The sequence below is a fragment of the Bison bison genome, unplaced genomic scaffold (genome assembly GCF_000754665.1).
Source record: "Bison bison bison isolate TAMUID 2011002044 unplaced genomic scaffold, Bison_UMD1.0 scf7180017864495, whole genome shotgun sequence".
Classification (NCBI taxonomy): domain Eukaryota; kingdom Metazoa; phylum Chordata; class Mammalia; order Artiodactyla; family Bovidae; genus Bison; species Bison bison.
The window spans coordinates 10,794,584-10,808,978 of NW_011495054.1; the positions used below are offsets into that span (position 1 = coordinate 10,794,584).

General features: G+C 41.9%; 1 long non-coding RNA gene across 1 annotated transcript in view; it reads left to right on the top strand.

Annotated features, from left to right (window-relative positions):
- The window catches only part of LOC104980114, a 33,901-nt gene extending 24,572 nt beyond the window's left edge, over window positions 1-9,329 (top strand). Inside the window, exons 2-3 of the long non-coding RNA XR_824228.1 lie at window positions 6,494-6,923; window positions 8,854-9,329. This is a non-coding gene — a long non-coding RNA (uncharacterized LOC104980114). The remainder of the gene's footprint in view (window positions 1-6,493; window positions 6,924-8,853) is intronic.
- The last annotated feature ends 5,066 nt before the right edge of the window (window positions 9,330-14,395 follow it).

Sequence of the window (14,395 nt, forward strand, 5' to 3'; positions counted from 1 at the left end):
AAGCTGAGCGCCGAAGAATTGATGCTTTTGAACTGTGGTGTTGGAGAAGACTCTTGAGAGTCCCTTGGACTGCAAGGAGATCCAGCCAGTCCATCCTAAAGGAGATCAGTCCTGGGTGTTCTTTGGAAGGAATGATGCTAAAGCTGAAACTCCAGTACTTTGTCTACCTCATGTGAAGAGTTGACTCATTGGAAAAGACTCTGATGCTGGGAGGGATTGGGGGCAGGAGGAGAAGGGGACCACAGAGGATGAGATGGCTGGATGGCATCACTGACTCCATGGACATGAGTTTGAGTGAACTCCGGGAGTTGGTGATGGACAGGGAGCCTGGCGTGCTGCAATTCATGGGGTCACAAAGAGTCGGACTTGACTGAGTGACTGAACTGAACTGAACCTTTCCCTTTCTCCCTTGGTTTTTCCTGCTTTTCTTTCTTTAGCTATTTGTAAAGACTCCTCAGAGAAGCACTGTGTCTTCTTGCTTTTGTTTTTCTTTAGAATGGATTCATTCACTGCCTCCTGTACAATATTACGGACCTCTGTCCATAGTTCTTCAGGCACACTGTTTACTAGATCTAATCCCTTGAATCTATTTGTCACCTCTACTGTATATGTATAGAGGATTTGATTCAAGTCATACTTGGCTGACCTAGTGGTTTTCCCAGCTTTCTTTAGTTTAAGCCTCAATTTTGATATGGAAAACTGATGATCTGAGCCATAGTCAGCTCCAGGTCTTGTTTTTGCGGACTGTATACAGCTTCTCCATCTTTCTACAAATAATGTAATCAGTCTGATTTTGGTATTGACCATTTGGTGATGTCCATTTGTAAAGTCGTCTCTTGTGTTGTTGAAAAACGGTGTTTGCTATGACCAGTGTATTCTCTTGGCAGAATTCTGTTAGCCTTTGCCCTGCTTCATTTTATACTCCAAGGCCAAACTTGCCTGTTACTCCAGGTTATATCTTGACTTCCTACTTTTGCAGTCCCTAGTGATGAATAGAACATTTTTTTTTGGTGTTAGTCCTAGGTGGTCTTCTAGGTTTTCCTAAAACCAGTCAACCAGCTTCTTCGGCATCAGTGGTTGGGCATAGGATTGATTTACCGTGATGTTGAATGGTTTCCCTTAGAAACGAACCGAGATCATTCTGTCATCATTGAGGTTGCGCCCAAGTACTGCATTTTGGACTTGTTGATTATGAAATCTACTACATTTCTTCTATGGGATCCTTGCCCACAGTGGTAGATATAATCATCATCTGAATTAAATTCACCCATTCCCAGCCATTTTAGTTCACTGATTCCTAAGATGTTGATGTTCACTCTTGCATCTCCTGCTTGACCACATCCGGTTTACCTTGATTCGTGGACCTAACATTCCATGTTCCTATGCAGTACTGTTCTTTACAGCATCAGATTTTACTTTCATCACCAGACACATCCATAGCTGAGCGTCATTTCCGCTTTGGCCCAGTCGCTTCATTCTTTCTGGAGCTGTTAGTAGCTGTCCTCCGCTCTTTTCTAGTAGCATGTTGGACCCATTCCAACCTGGGGGGGCTCATCTGTCGGTGTCATATTTTTTTGTCTTTTTATACAGTTCGTGGGGTTCTCACCTCACGGCAAGTATCCCGGGGTGGTTTGCCATTCCCTCCTCCAGTGGATCATGTTTTGTCAGGACTCTCTACTGTGACTCATCTGTCTTGGGTGGCCCTACATGGCATGGCTCATAGCTTCATTGAGCTATGCAAGCCCCTTCACCACAACAAGGCAGTGATTCAAGGTATTTTATGTTTAGTCTGCTAAAAATTAATTATTGCTATGGTTGTTATCGCCTCTGTTTTTCTTCTGTTTCTGCTTTTTAACTATTCCCCACTGTATTTTTAAAAGGAATTAGGAATTAGTTATTAGGCCTTCCCTCATAACTCAGTCAGTAAAGAATCTGCATGCAATGCAGTAGACCCAGGTTCGATTCCTGGGTCGGGAAGATCCCCTGGAGAAGGAATTGGCAACCCACTCCAGTATTACTGCCTGGAGAACCCCATGGACAGAGGAGCCCGGCAGGCTACAGTCCATGGGGTCGCAAGAGTCAGACATGACTTAATGACTAGAGAGAGAGAGAGAGAAACTTATTAATCTAGGAATTAAAATATATAAACTCGTTTTTCATAACCTACTTAGAGTTAAAATTTATGTACCGCAGCACATAAAATACAAGAACCAGCCATCTCGGTTTATTTACTCCATTCCTTTGTAAAGATCTGTTTCCACCTGGTATCCTTTGCCTTCTGCCTAATAACTTCCTTGCATTTCTTATAATGCAGATCTGCTGATAGTGAATTGTTTTAGTTTTGTTTTATCTAAAACTCTCTGCTAAGTCACTTCAGCCATGTCCGACTCTGTGCGACCCCATAGACGGCAGCCCACCAGGCTTCCCCATCCCTGGGATTCTCCAGGCAAGAACACTGGAGTGGGTTGCCATTTCCTTCTCTAATGCATGAAAGTGAAAAGTGAAAGTGAAGTCCTCTCAGTTGTGTCCGACTCTTCGAGACCCCCTGGAAAACAAAACCTCCCCTACCCCCAACTCTCCCCTGCCCAACTATAGGAAAGAAGTATTTCACCTTAATTCTTGGGATATTTTTACCAAGTATAGAAGTCTGGATTTATCATTTTTTATTCTTTTAGAATTTTAAAGTTGTTGATCCAGTGTTTCTTCTGGCTTTTGTTGTTTCTGGTGAGAAGTAAGCAGACTTTAAATCATTTATTATTCCTTACATGAAATGTGTTTTTTTCTTTTGGCTGCTTCAAGGTAATTCTCGTCATTTTGATTATGACTGTGACTGGGCATATTTTTCTTTGTGTTTGTTGGGGTTTGCTGAGCTTGCAAATTTATATCTTGCATATTTAGTCCATTTTTGGCCAGTATTCATTCCTCCAGATATTTTTTATTTTGTATTTTCTCTCCTAGGAATCCAGTTACATATACATTATACCTTTTCCCATAAGTCCCTGAGGCTCTGGGAGGTTTTTTTTTTAATATATTTTTTCTTTCTAAATATTGTCTAATCTCTGTTAATTTCAAATGTCCTCCTATTCCCTTCATGTGCTGTTAGCTCATCCAGTGAACTTTTTTGTTTCAGATATTGTAATTTCAAGTCTAAAATGTCCAATTTATTCCTTTTCTATTTTTTGCTGCTGTTTAGGCATGCCCGACTCTCTGTGACCCCATGCACTGCAGCACGCCAGGCTTCCCTGTCCTTCACTGTCTCCTGGACTTTGCTGAAACTCATCTTCATTGAGTCAGTGATGCTGTCCAACCATCTCATCCTCCATTGCCCCGTCTCCTTCAGCCCCCAATCCTTCCCAGCGCCAGGGTCTTTTCAGTGAAACTCATCTTCATTGAGTCAGTGATGCTGTCCAACCATCTCATCCTCTGTTGCCCTGTCTCTTTCAGCCCCCAGTCCTTCCCAGCGCTAGGGTCTTTTCAATGAGTCAGGTCTTTGCAGCAAGTGGCCAAAGTATTGGAGCTTCAGCTTTAGCGTCAGTCTTTCCAGTGAATATTCAGGGTTGATTTCCTTTAGGATTGACTGGTTTAATCACCTTGCAGTCCAAGGGACTCTCAAGAGTCTTCTCCAGCACCACAATTCAAGAGCATCAACTCTTTGGTGCTCAGACTTCTTTATGGTCCAGCTCTCACATCTGTATAACTACTAGAAAAACCATGGCTTTGACTATACAGATCTTTGTCAGCAAAGTAATGTCTCTGCTTTTTAATACACTGTTTAGGTTTCTCATAGCTTTTCTTCCAAGGAGCAAGCCTCTTTTAATTTCATGGCTGCAGTCATTGTCTGCAGTAATTTTGGAGCCCAAGAAAATAAAATCTGCCTTTGTTTCCATTGCTACTCCATCTATTTGCCATGAAGTGATCGGACCAGATGCTATGATCTTAGTTTTTTGAACATTGAGTTTTAAGCCAGCTTTTCACTCTCCTCTTTCACCCTCATCAAGAAGCTCTTTAGTTCCTCTTTCCTTTCTGCCATTAGAATGGTATCATCTGCATATCCAGGATTGTGTATATTTCTTCTGGCAGTCTTGATTTCAGCTTGTGTTTCATCCAGCCCTGCATTTTGCATGATGTACTCTGCATGTAAGTTACATAAGCAGGGTGGCAGTATACAGCCTTGACGTACTCCTTTCCCAATTTGGAACCAGTCCGTTGTTCCTGTGTCTTGTTGGAACTGTTGATTCTTGATCTGTATACAGGTTTCTCAGGAGACAAGTATGGTCTAGCATTCCCGTCTCTTTAAGGATTTTCCAGTTTGTTGTGATCCACACAGTCAGAGGCTTTAGCATAGTTAATGAAGCAGAAGTAGATGTATTTCTGGAATTCCCTTGCTTTTTCCACCATCCAGCGAATGTTGGCAATTTGACCTCTGGTTCCTCTGCCTTTTATAAACCCAGCTTGTACATCTCGAAGTTCTCAGTTCATGTACTGTTGAAGCCTAACTTGAAGGACTTTGAGCTTTATGTTACTTTCATGTGAAATGAGTGTAATTGTACGGTGGTTTGAACATTCCTTGGCACTGCTTTTCTTTGGGATTGGAATGAAAACTGCCCTTTTTCAGTCCTGTGACCACTGTTGAGTTTTCCAAATTTGCTGGCATATTGAGTGCAGCACTTTGCAGGTACATCATGCAAAATGCTGGGCTGGATGAAGCACAAGCTGGAATCAAGATTGCCAGGAGAAATATCAATAACCTCAGATACGCAGATAACACCACCCTTATGGCAGAAAACGAAAAAGAACTAAAGAGCCTCTTGATGAAAGTGAAAGAGGAGAGTGAAAAAGTTGGCTTAAAATTCAACATTCAGAAAACTAAGATCATGGCATCCAGTACCATCACTCTATGGCAAACAGATGGGGAAACAAAGGAAACAGTGAGAGACTTTATTTTGGGGGGCTCCAAAATCACTGCAGATAGTGACTGCAGCCATGAAATTAAAAGTCACTTGCTCCTTGGAAGAAAAGCTATGATCAACCTAGACAGCATATTAAAAAGCAGAGACAGTACTTTACCAACCAAGGTCTGTCTAGTCAAAGCTATGGTTTTTCCAGTAGTCATGTATGGATGTGAGAGTTGGACTATAAGGAAAGCTGAGTGCTGAAGAACGATGCTTTTGAACTGTAGTGTTGGAGAAGACTCTTGAGAGTCCCTTGGACTGCAAGGAGATCCAATTAGGCCATCCTAAAGGAAATCAGCCCTGGAATATTCATTGGAAGGACTGATGCTGAAGCTGAAACTCCAGTACTTTGGCCACCTGATGTGAAGTACTGAGTCACTGGAAAAGACCCTGATGCTGGGAAAGATTGAAGGCAGGAGGAGAAGGGGACGACAGAGGATGAGGTGGTTGGATGGCAGCACTGACTTGATGGACATGAGTTTGAGTAGGCTCCAGGAGTTGTTGATGGATAGGGAAGCCTTGTGTGCTGCAGTCCATGGGGTCGCAGAGTCGGACATGACTGAGCAACTGAACCAAACTGAACTTTAGTAGCATCTTCTTTTGGGATTTGAAGTAGCTCAGCTGGCATTCTATCACCTCCACTAGCTTTGTTTGTAGTAATGCTTCCTGCAGTTCACCTGACTTCACATTCCAGGATGTCTGGCTCTAGATAAATGACCACACTATCATGGTTATCCAGGTCATTAGGACATTCTTTGCATAGTTCTTCTGTGTATTCTTGCCACCTCTTTTGAATCTTTTCTGCTTCTGTTGGGTCTAAAATGGCCAATTTACTCCTTTTCTGTTTCTACTTATCTGCTGAGTTTTTTCTTTTTATTCCTTATAAGCATATTCTCCTTGATGTCTTTGAACATAGTTATCATAGCTGCTTTAAATTCCTTGTATGTAAATTTCAACATATGGGGTCCTTGGAGTCAGTCTCCACTGAATGAATATCTGAGTATGATTCACATTTTCCCATTTTTGAATCATGGCACACATTTGGGTTGCGTCCTAGACATTATGAATGACATATTATTGTAAAGGCTTTGGATTCTGTTATGTTCCTCCTAAGAGTATCCATTTTATTTATTTTTTTTAAATCAAGCTTTTAGGTTGGTTGAAGTGGAACTGGAAACTCATCTCCAAGGTGGGCAGCAGTTGAAATTTTTCTCTAGTTCTTTTAGCCTTTTAGGGCCACATGGAGCCTGCTCTTGACATTGTAGCATTTTCTTCCTTACCATTTAAAAATACAAATTCAAAAATTACAGGAAGGGGAATTTAAATATAGTTCCCCCAATCAGATCCTGCAGCATGCTCTCTTTGTAATAAATAACCTGAATGTTGATTCATCCAGAGCCACTACAATGCTTTGTCATTGGTGTCCAGAACAACAAAATAAAAAGCCGTTGGTGAAGTGGAAGGACCTCCTCTCTGGACAATGGAGGGGTCCCGACCCATTATTAACTAGTGGCTGAGGATATGCTTGTGTTTTTCCACAGGACGCAGATTCTCCGATTTGGATCCCGGACAGACTGATTCGTCATATCGCAGCCCCCCAGACACCTGGTCCCCCTATTGCCTAGACCACAAAAAAAGAAGGGACATCCTCTACTTCCACTCCCTCCACCAATGTGGGAAGTCCCGCTGACCTCGAGACGAATGACACCAGAGATCCCGGATGAACAGGAAGAAGAACCACCCACCAGACAGATGTCACCACTCCGTATGAAAGATATTGTTCCCCCTAATTCTTTACCCCACAGGAGTCCACCAGGACGCCCAACTCGTGCAACTCAACAAGCCTCCATACCTACCTGGGGACAGATTAAGATGCTCTGTCACCAGCTACAAGGGATAGCTTCCCCGAAGGGCTCTCCAGCCTCTCCTGAGAGAGTGTTTATTGCTATGCTTGCCTTACTATCTTGCCAGGTAAGCGCCTCCTCCCCGGCTCCAAAAAAGTACTGGGCATACTTCCCAGATCCTCTGACCTTTCAAGTAGTTACTTGAAACAGTGACCCTATACGGGTCCACACAAACCAGCCTCAGTTATTGGGAGGGTCATATGCTTCCTATACAGAGGATAAATACCCTGTTAATTTCAGTTATACCTTTAAGGGATTAACAGATGATCTTCCTGTTTGTTTTAACTTCCCCTTTGATCATACAGGAAGCTTTATTACTCCTACCAAAGAAGGATGTATTGGAGCCTCTAAAAAAGCAATTATAACAGATTCCCCATCCTTAAATTACCGGTCAGTTTGGATATTACTGGCTCGTATGCCTGGGATCCGGAGAAGGCAATGGCACCCCACTCCAGTACTTTTGCCTAGAAAATCCCATGGACGGAGGAGCCTGGTAGGCTGCAGTTCATGGGGTCACTAGAGTTGGACACGACTGAGCGACTTCACTTTCCCTTTTCACTTTCATGCATTGGAGAAGGAAATGGCAGCCCACTCCAGTGTTCTTGCCTGGAGAATCCCAGGGATGGGGGAGCCTGGTGGGCTGCCATCTATGGGGTCGCACAGAGTCGGACACGACTAAAGCGACGCAGCAGCAGCATGCCTTGGATCTTTGACCCCTATAAGTCCCTGCTTTCCAAATCTCCACCAAAATATCCAAATTGTCATAATGCTGCCCCTTCAGATGTCATATGGAACACCATAGACGATCGTTGAGGGTATCCGATTTGGAAATCTTGTACTTATAATTCTAGAATTGATTATAGGATACCAGGAAGAGGAAATTATACTATTCAGGACTGGAGCAGCCTGGATCCAGGTCAGGATCCAATGACCAATGATGCATTTAACAGTAGATTTGACAGTTGAAAAAAAAAAAATCCAGTGCCTTGGCCATTATGCGCCACTAGATGACATCGTAATCAATTTGTTCCTCCTATGCTGTCTTATACAGCTAAGGGCAGAACTTTTTGGCAACCAGAAATTTGGAGGGCCCTTATGGCTACTGCCCCTATTACCTTAACCCGGCCAAAAAATATTTCTACTTATTCTGTTTTAGCTTGTCTACCCTCGCCTTATGTTTTTCTCTTCGCTAATGACTCCAAAAGACTTAATATACAAATACATTATTCAGGTGGACCTCATGTAGTGTCTTGTGAACAATGTATGCTCTCATCTTGTTTGACCCCCCCAATATAATGTTTGCTCTTTTGTGGTGTTACAACACCCACCCTATCTTATGGTGCCTGTAACTGTAACCACACATTGGTATGATAATTATGGTCTTGCTGTGTTACAACAACTACAAGATTTAATGAGATCATGACAGTTTGTGGACCTACTTATCTTGGGAATAGCAGCTCTAATAACTGCAATTACTTCTGTTACTGTGGCAGCAATATCATTGACTCAACAAGTACATACTGCTCAATATGTTGATACTATGTCCAAAAATGTTTCTTTAACATTGGCAACACAGGAAGCTATAGACAGGAAGCTAGAGATGAGGATAGACACCCTAGAAGAAGCAGTAATACATATTGGGACTAAATTACAGGCATTAAAAATAAAATTGACACTGTCCTGTCATGCTGACTACCGGTGGATATGTGTAACACCCCTGAAAGTAAAGGAGACAGATTATGACTGGAAAAAGATTAAAAATCATATTTCAGGTATCTGGAACAGCTCCTATATTAGTTTAGATTTAGGGAAACTTCACAACCAGATAAAGACCATGGAACACTCTCAATTAGATTTTACTGCTGCAGGAGTAGCAAGTGACTTTTTCCACACTTTCTCTAACTTTATTTCAGGAAAGAGCATTCTACTATTTTTAGCTGTGCTGCTGTGGCTGCTCTAATTCTGCTTTTCATAATTACTCTTCCTTGTATTGTCAGGATTCTCTGGCAGAGCACTCAGAAGCTTGCAACTGAATTACATCTGGCTGTCTTAAGAAATAAAAAAGGGGGAGATGCTGGGAGCCAGCATGGGAGTTCCCACCCATGACAAGGTCAAGCGGGAGAGGCCTGACGGGCAAGGCAAGTGAGGGCTCGAGGGGCGCCCCCTGGACCTTCCTGAGCGTCTACCCCCAAACCAGAATCTGTCTGTTTTACTATTTTACGACTTTCACCAACTCTTCTGACATTAATGGGGGGCTATCACTGACCACCTTTCTCTGTAAGGTGATCAACTTAGACCTCTAGTTAATAAGTCTTCAGGGTATAATAGGTGTGTTCCAATTCATATCCCTCAGAAAGCTTTCTAACTTGCTGACAGGTTTCTGGACTCTTACAGCTGCTCATGTGATTGTTCACAGCATCCCAACCATGAGAGGAATGGGAAGCTTAAGATATTCTAACAATGCAGAGCTTCTCGGGGAGTTAAAATTGTTAAAATAGAACTAGTAGAGGATTTCTTTGTTGAGCTAATGCTTGCTGCCAAGTTTCCATATCCCTTACCCACTGTGACCCTGGGAGTGTATTGATTAATATAGTTGGCATATAGAAATATAAGTAGTAGCTTTAATGTTAACAACTTTAGACCTTTGTATATGATAAAAGCTTTTGCATATGATAAGTTTGCAGAAAGAAAGCCTGGTTTCGATAAGGGTCAGGGACTGCTGACCTTGCATGCCTTTGCACCCCCTATTATCCTCTATGTACAACTTAGGGTATAAAAGCTCCTTTTGAAAATAAAGCTACGGACCTTGCTCACCACACTTGGTCTCCCCGTGTCATTCTTGCTTCCTTTTCTTCTCTGTTCTTCATTCAGGATGACTAGTTGGAGTGTGGGGGCCCTCTGAGACCACTTACTGGCCCGGGCTTCTAAGACCCACTTGAGAAGGTGCCTAAGGTGGGGCAATTTGCACAATTTGAGAGAGCGCCTGTGGCCTCTGTGGTCAGTGCAAACCTGGTGTAACAGGTTTTATTGGCTTTCTGCGTAAACCAATTAGATCAAGCCTCTGATCTCTCCGCTTTGCTATCCTTTCGCCAATGCCGTCATCCCAAGGGAACCCTAGATCCAACCGGGGCTGGACCCCAATACTATTTGCCCTGAAATCTTTCAATCTTAAAGTAAGACTGTAGATTTCTTTGTCTTAGCCTCTTGGCATGGCATGGTTTGGGTCCTGCCCAACTAGGAAATGGAAGGAAAACTCAGCCCAGGGCTCAGCCCTCCACTGTAGAATCTTTCTGCTTCTGATTGCCCTCTAGTACTCTTAGGGGAGTTGTTGGATTTTTGTTTTGTTTGTGTCCAGAATTCATAGTTTTTATATGTAGAATTGTTTTTCCAATAGGAATTACTCAGCCATGATTGGAAGCAAAATCTCTGGGCTCTTTGTAATGCATGAGCTCTATACATACTCATTTGAGGAGAGCAGTCCTGCCTGAGCTTTCTGAGTACCTATTTTAAGACATGAGTTACATGACAAGCAGACGTAACATTATCCATGACTTTACTGCAGAGTTTTTCTGTTAAATTTGGTAGTAGTAACTGAACCAGGAATCCTTTATTAGAGTTAATTAGATTTTTATTCAGTCAGTTCAGTTGCTCAGGCATGTCCGACTCTGTGCGACCCCATGGACTACAGCATGCCAGACTACCCAGTCCATCACCAGCTCCCAGAGCTTGCTCAAACTCATGTCCATTGAGTCAGTGATGCCACCCCACCATCTCATTCTCTGTCATCCCCTTCTCCTCCTGCCTTCAATCTTTCCCAGCATCAGGGTCTTTTCCAGTGACTCAGAACTTTGCATCAGGTGGCCAGAGTATTGTCGTTTCAGCTTCAGCATCAGTCCTTCCAGTGAATATTAAGGACTGATTTCCTTTAGGAAATCCGGTCAAAGTATTCTTCCAAACTGTATGTAATGAGAACACTGTACCTTATACAGCCAGTGGTTTTAACAAGTTGTAAGTTTCATATTTGTGTAGAGCCCAGTGAGGCAAAAGCCCACTTCATATGGTCAATGCATGTTAAATCACTCTGATAAACAGTTTCAGTCCTTGTAAATGATTCAAAAATAAGATATAATTTAGAGTAGTGATGGATTGGAGTGTGTCCAAGGAAAAGAAAATTGCCTACAATATTAGTGAGTTCAAGACATACAACCATCTGTGACTTGATGGAGGGGGGTGTAACATAAAGATGTATGATGCCATTTGTAAAACTAATTTCTCTTTCCATTTAATTTCTTGTTGCCTAAGAAGATGCAGCTAGTAATTAAGATACCATTTTGGTCTTGCTTGTAAATGTTGCTGCCTTCATTAAATTTCACACTTGTGAAAAGGAGCTATTAAGAGACAGCCTAAGGTAACACTTTTGAATAGCTAACTTTGTTAAAAATACGTTTTCCAAATTTCTTGCAATAAAATGTAATTGCATTTTCTGTTTTCACTTGTGTAGAGTCTTCTCACATACTATCTATTAGAGATAAGATTTGGCGCTAGGGGGAATATTCTGTTAAACCCAAGTAGTGAAGTGACTTCAGAGATCTCCTCTCCTTGCCTTTCATAATAAATAAAGTTTGCTGGTTTCTCTAATTTAGGTGGTGGCAAGGGAGAGATTCTAGAATATATACTATTTTGAAATAGTGTCATTTCAAAGGATTGTCACTTAATTAAAATGGTTAGGAAGCAATCAATCAATAATCATTGAGTCTATTGAATTACTAGAGTACTTTGATTGAACACATATATGGTTAAATACGAAAGTGTGAGGGAAGAAGAAAAGAGGAAAAAATCTATATAATCTTTTTATTGTTGATAATACAATTATGGTGCTTGGAAACATGTTCTATGTTATAAAAATGGGTACATAGTAAAATTGTTGCTGCTCTGTGGATGAACGTTGAACTTGTGTGACATGTTTTTTTTTACTGTTTCACGTGTTGTGATTTTTTCATTGGAATTCTAAGTCTTTGCTTCTGTTACTGGTCACTACTTCATGTGTGCATGCTCAGTTGTGTCCAACTCTATGCAGCTGTGTAGCAGTAGTGTTAAAGAATCCGTCTGCTGTTGTTGGATAGTTGGATAGAAATTCCAAAAACTCTTACTGAGAGAGATGGTGTATGGATATCACCATCTCAGATCACTGTGGAAAAAATGAACTTTTTAATAAGTAGTGTTGTGATCATTGGATAGCAATTTGAAAAAAAATACTGGATCTAAACCGCATGCTGCTGCTAAGTCACTTCAGTCATGTCCAACTCTGTGTGACCCCATAGACCCCACTAGGCTTCTCTGTCCCTGGGATTCTCCAGGCAAGAACTCTGGAGTGGGTTGCCATTTCCTTCTCTAATCTAAACCTCATACTGCTCACCAAAATACATTGAGGTGGGTCAGAGATACGCAGTTGACCCTTGAACAGCATTGGTTTGAATTGCAGTTGTTTGAATCCACAGGTGGGGAACTGCCAGTGGGCAGGGGTGGGAGGGGAGCTATAAAGTTATATGCAGGTTTTCAACTGCACCCTTAACCCCCACCTTAACTGCCCACCCCCACTTTGAAGGGTCAACTGTAATGTAAGAAATGAAACCATATAAGATCTAGGAGGGGGAGAAATGGAAGAATTCCTTTATAACTTGGTAGTGTCAAAAGCCTTTCAAACTCTTGACCAGTACATAAAAATTACGTTATATCTGCATACCAAAAATACTATCAAATCAGTAGCAAACTGGGAAATAGTATTTGCAAACTATCACAAGGGGCTCTCAAAAAAATGAGTTGCGAGATCAGAAACCCAATAAAACACTGGGCAGAAACTTTCATTTCACAGGAAAGAGTGTCAAATGGCTTTTGAACATATTTAAAGATGCTCAAAGCCACTCACAATAAGTGACATTCAAATTAAAGCCACTATGATGTGATACAGTGAAGGTACTACCCAGCGATAGAGGAGCAAACTGTAGGTACCAAAATTATGCTACATGAAAGATGCCACACACAGACTTCCTACTGTGATTTCATTTATAGGACATTCTGGAAAAGGCAAAACTGTCAGGACAGAAATGAGATTGGTAGTGGTCAGGAGGTAGGGGTGGTGGGATAGGACATGAGAGAACAGTTTAATGAAAGTGTCGTATCCTTTGACTGTGGTGGAGACTGAACCAAGAGGGTAGATGTTATTTTGTGTAAATTATGCCTCAACAAATCTGAATTTAAAAGCAGTCAAATGAAAAATACATCATGATATCATTTTGTTGTTGTTCAGTCACTCAGTTGTGTCCAGCTCTTTGCGACCCCATGGACTGCAGCACACCAGGCCTCCCTGCCCATCACCGACTCCCGGAGCTTGCTGAAACTCATGTCTATCAAGTCGGTGATGCCATCCAGCCATCCCCTCCTCTGTTCTCCCCTTCTCCTCCGCCTTCAATCTTTCCCAGCATCAGGGTCTTTTCCAGTGAGCCGGCTCTTCACATCAGGTGGCCAGAGTATTGGAGCTTCAGCAACAGTCCTTCCAATGAATATTCAGAACTGATTTCCATTAGGATTGACTGGTTTGATCTCCTTGCTGTCCAGGTGACTCTCAAAAAAGAGTCTTCTCCAGCTCCACGGTTCAAAACCATCAGTTCTTTGGTGCTCAGCCTTCTTTATGGTCCAGCTCTCACATCTATACATAACTACTGGAAAACCATAACTTTAACTGTTGGACCTTTGTCAGCAAAGTGATGTTTCTGCTTTTTAATATGCTGTCAAGGTTGTCATAGCTTTTCTTCCAAAGAGCAGGCATCTTTTAATTTCATGGCTGCAGTGATTTTGGAGCCCAATAAATAAAGTCTGTCACTGTTTCCATTGTTTCCCCATCTATTTGCTTTGGAGTGATGGGACCAGATGCCATGATCTTAGTTTTTTGAATGTTGAGTTTTAAGCCAGCGTTTTCACTCTTCTCTTTCACTTTCATCAAGAGGCTTTTTGGTTTCTCTTCACTTTCTGCCACTGGAGTACTTTTGTCTGCATATCTGAGGTTATTGATATTTCTCCCCCAACTGTGGAAAATTCTGAAAGAAATGGGAATACCAGACCACCTGACCTGCCTCTTGAGAAATTTGTAGGCAGGTCAGGAAGCAACAGTTAGAACTGGACATGGAACAACAGACTGGTTCCAAATAGGAAAAGGAGTATGTCAAGGCTGTATATTGTCATCCTGTTTATTTAACTTATATGCAGAGTACATCATGAGAAACGCTGGACTGGAAGAAACACAAGCTGGAATCAAGATTTCCAGGAGAATTATCGGTAACCTCAGATATGCAGATGACACCACCCTTATGGCAGAAAGTGAAGAGGAACTAAAAAGCCTCTTGATGAAAGTGAAAGTGGAGAGTGAAAAAGTTGGCTTAAAGGTCAACATTCAGAAAACGAAGATCATGGCATCCGGACCCATCACTTCATGGGAAATAGATGGCGAAACAGTGGAAACAGTGTCAGGCTTTATTTTTCTGG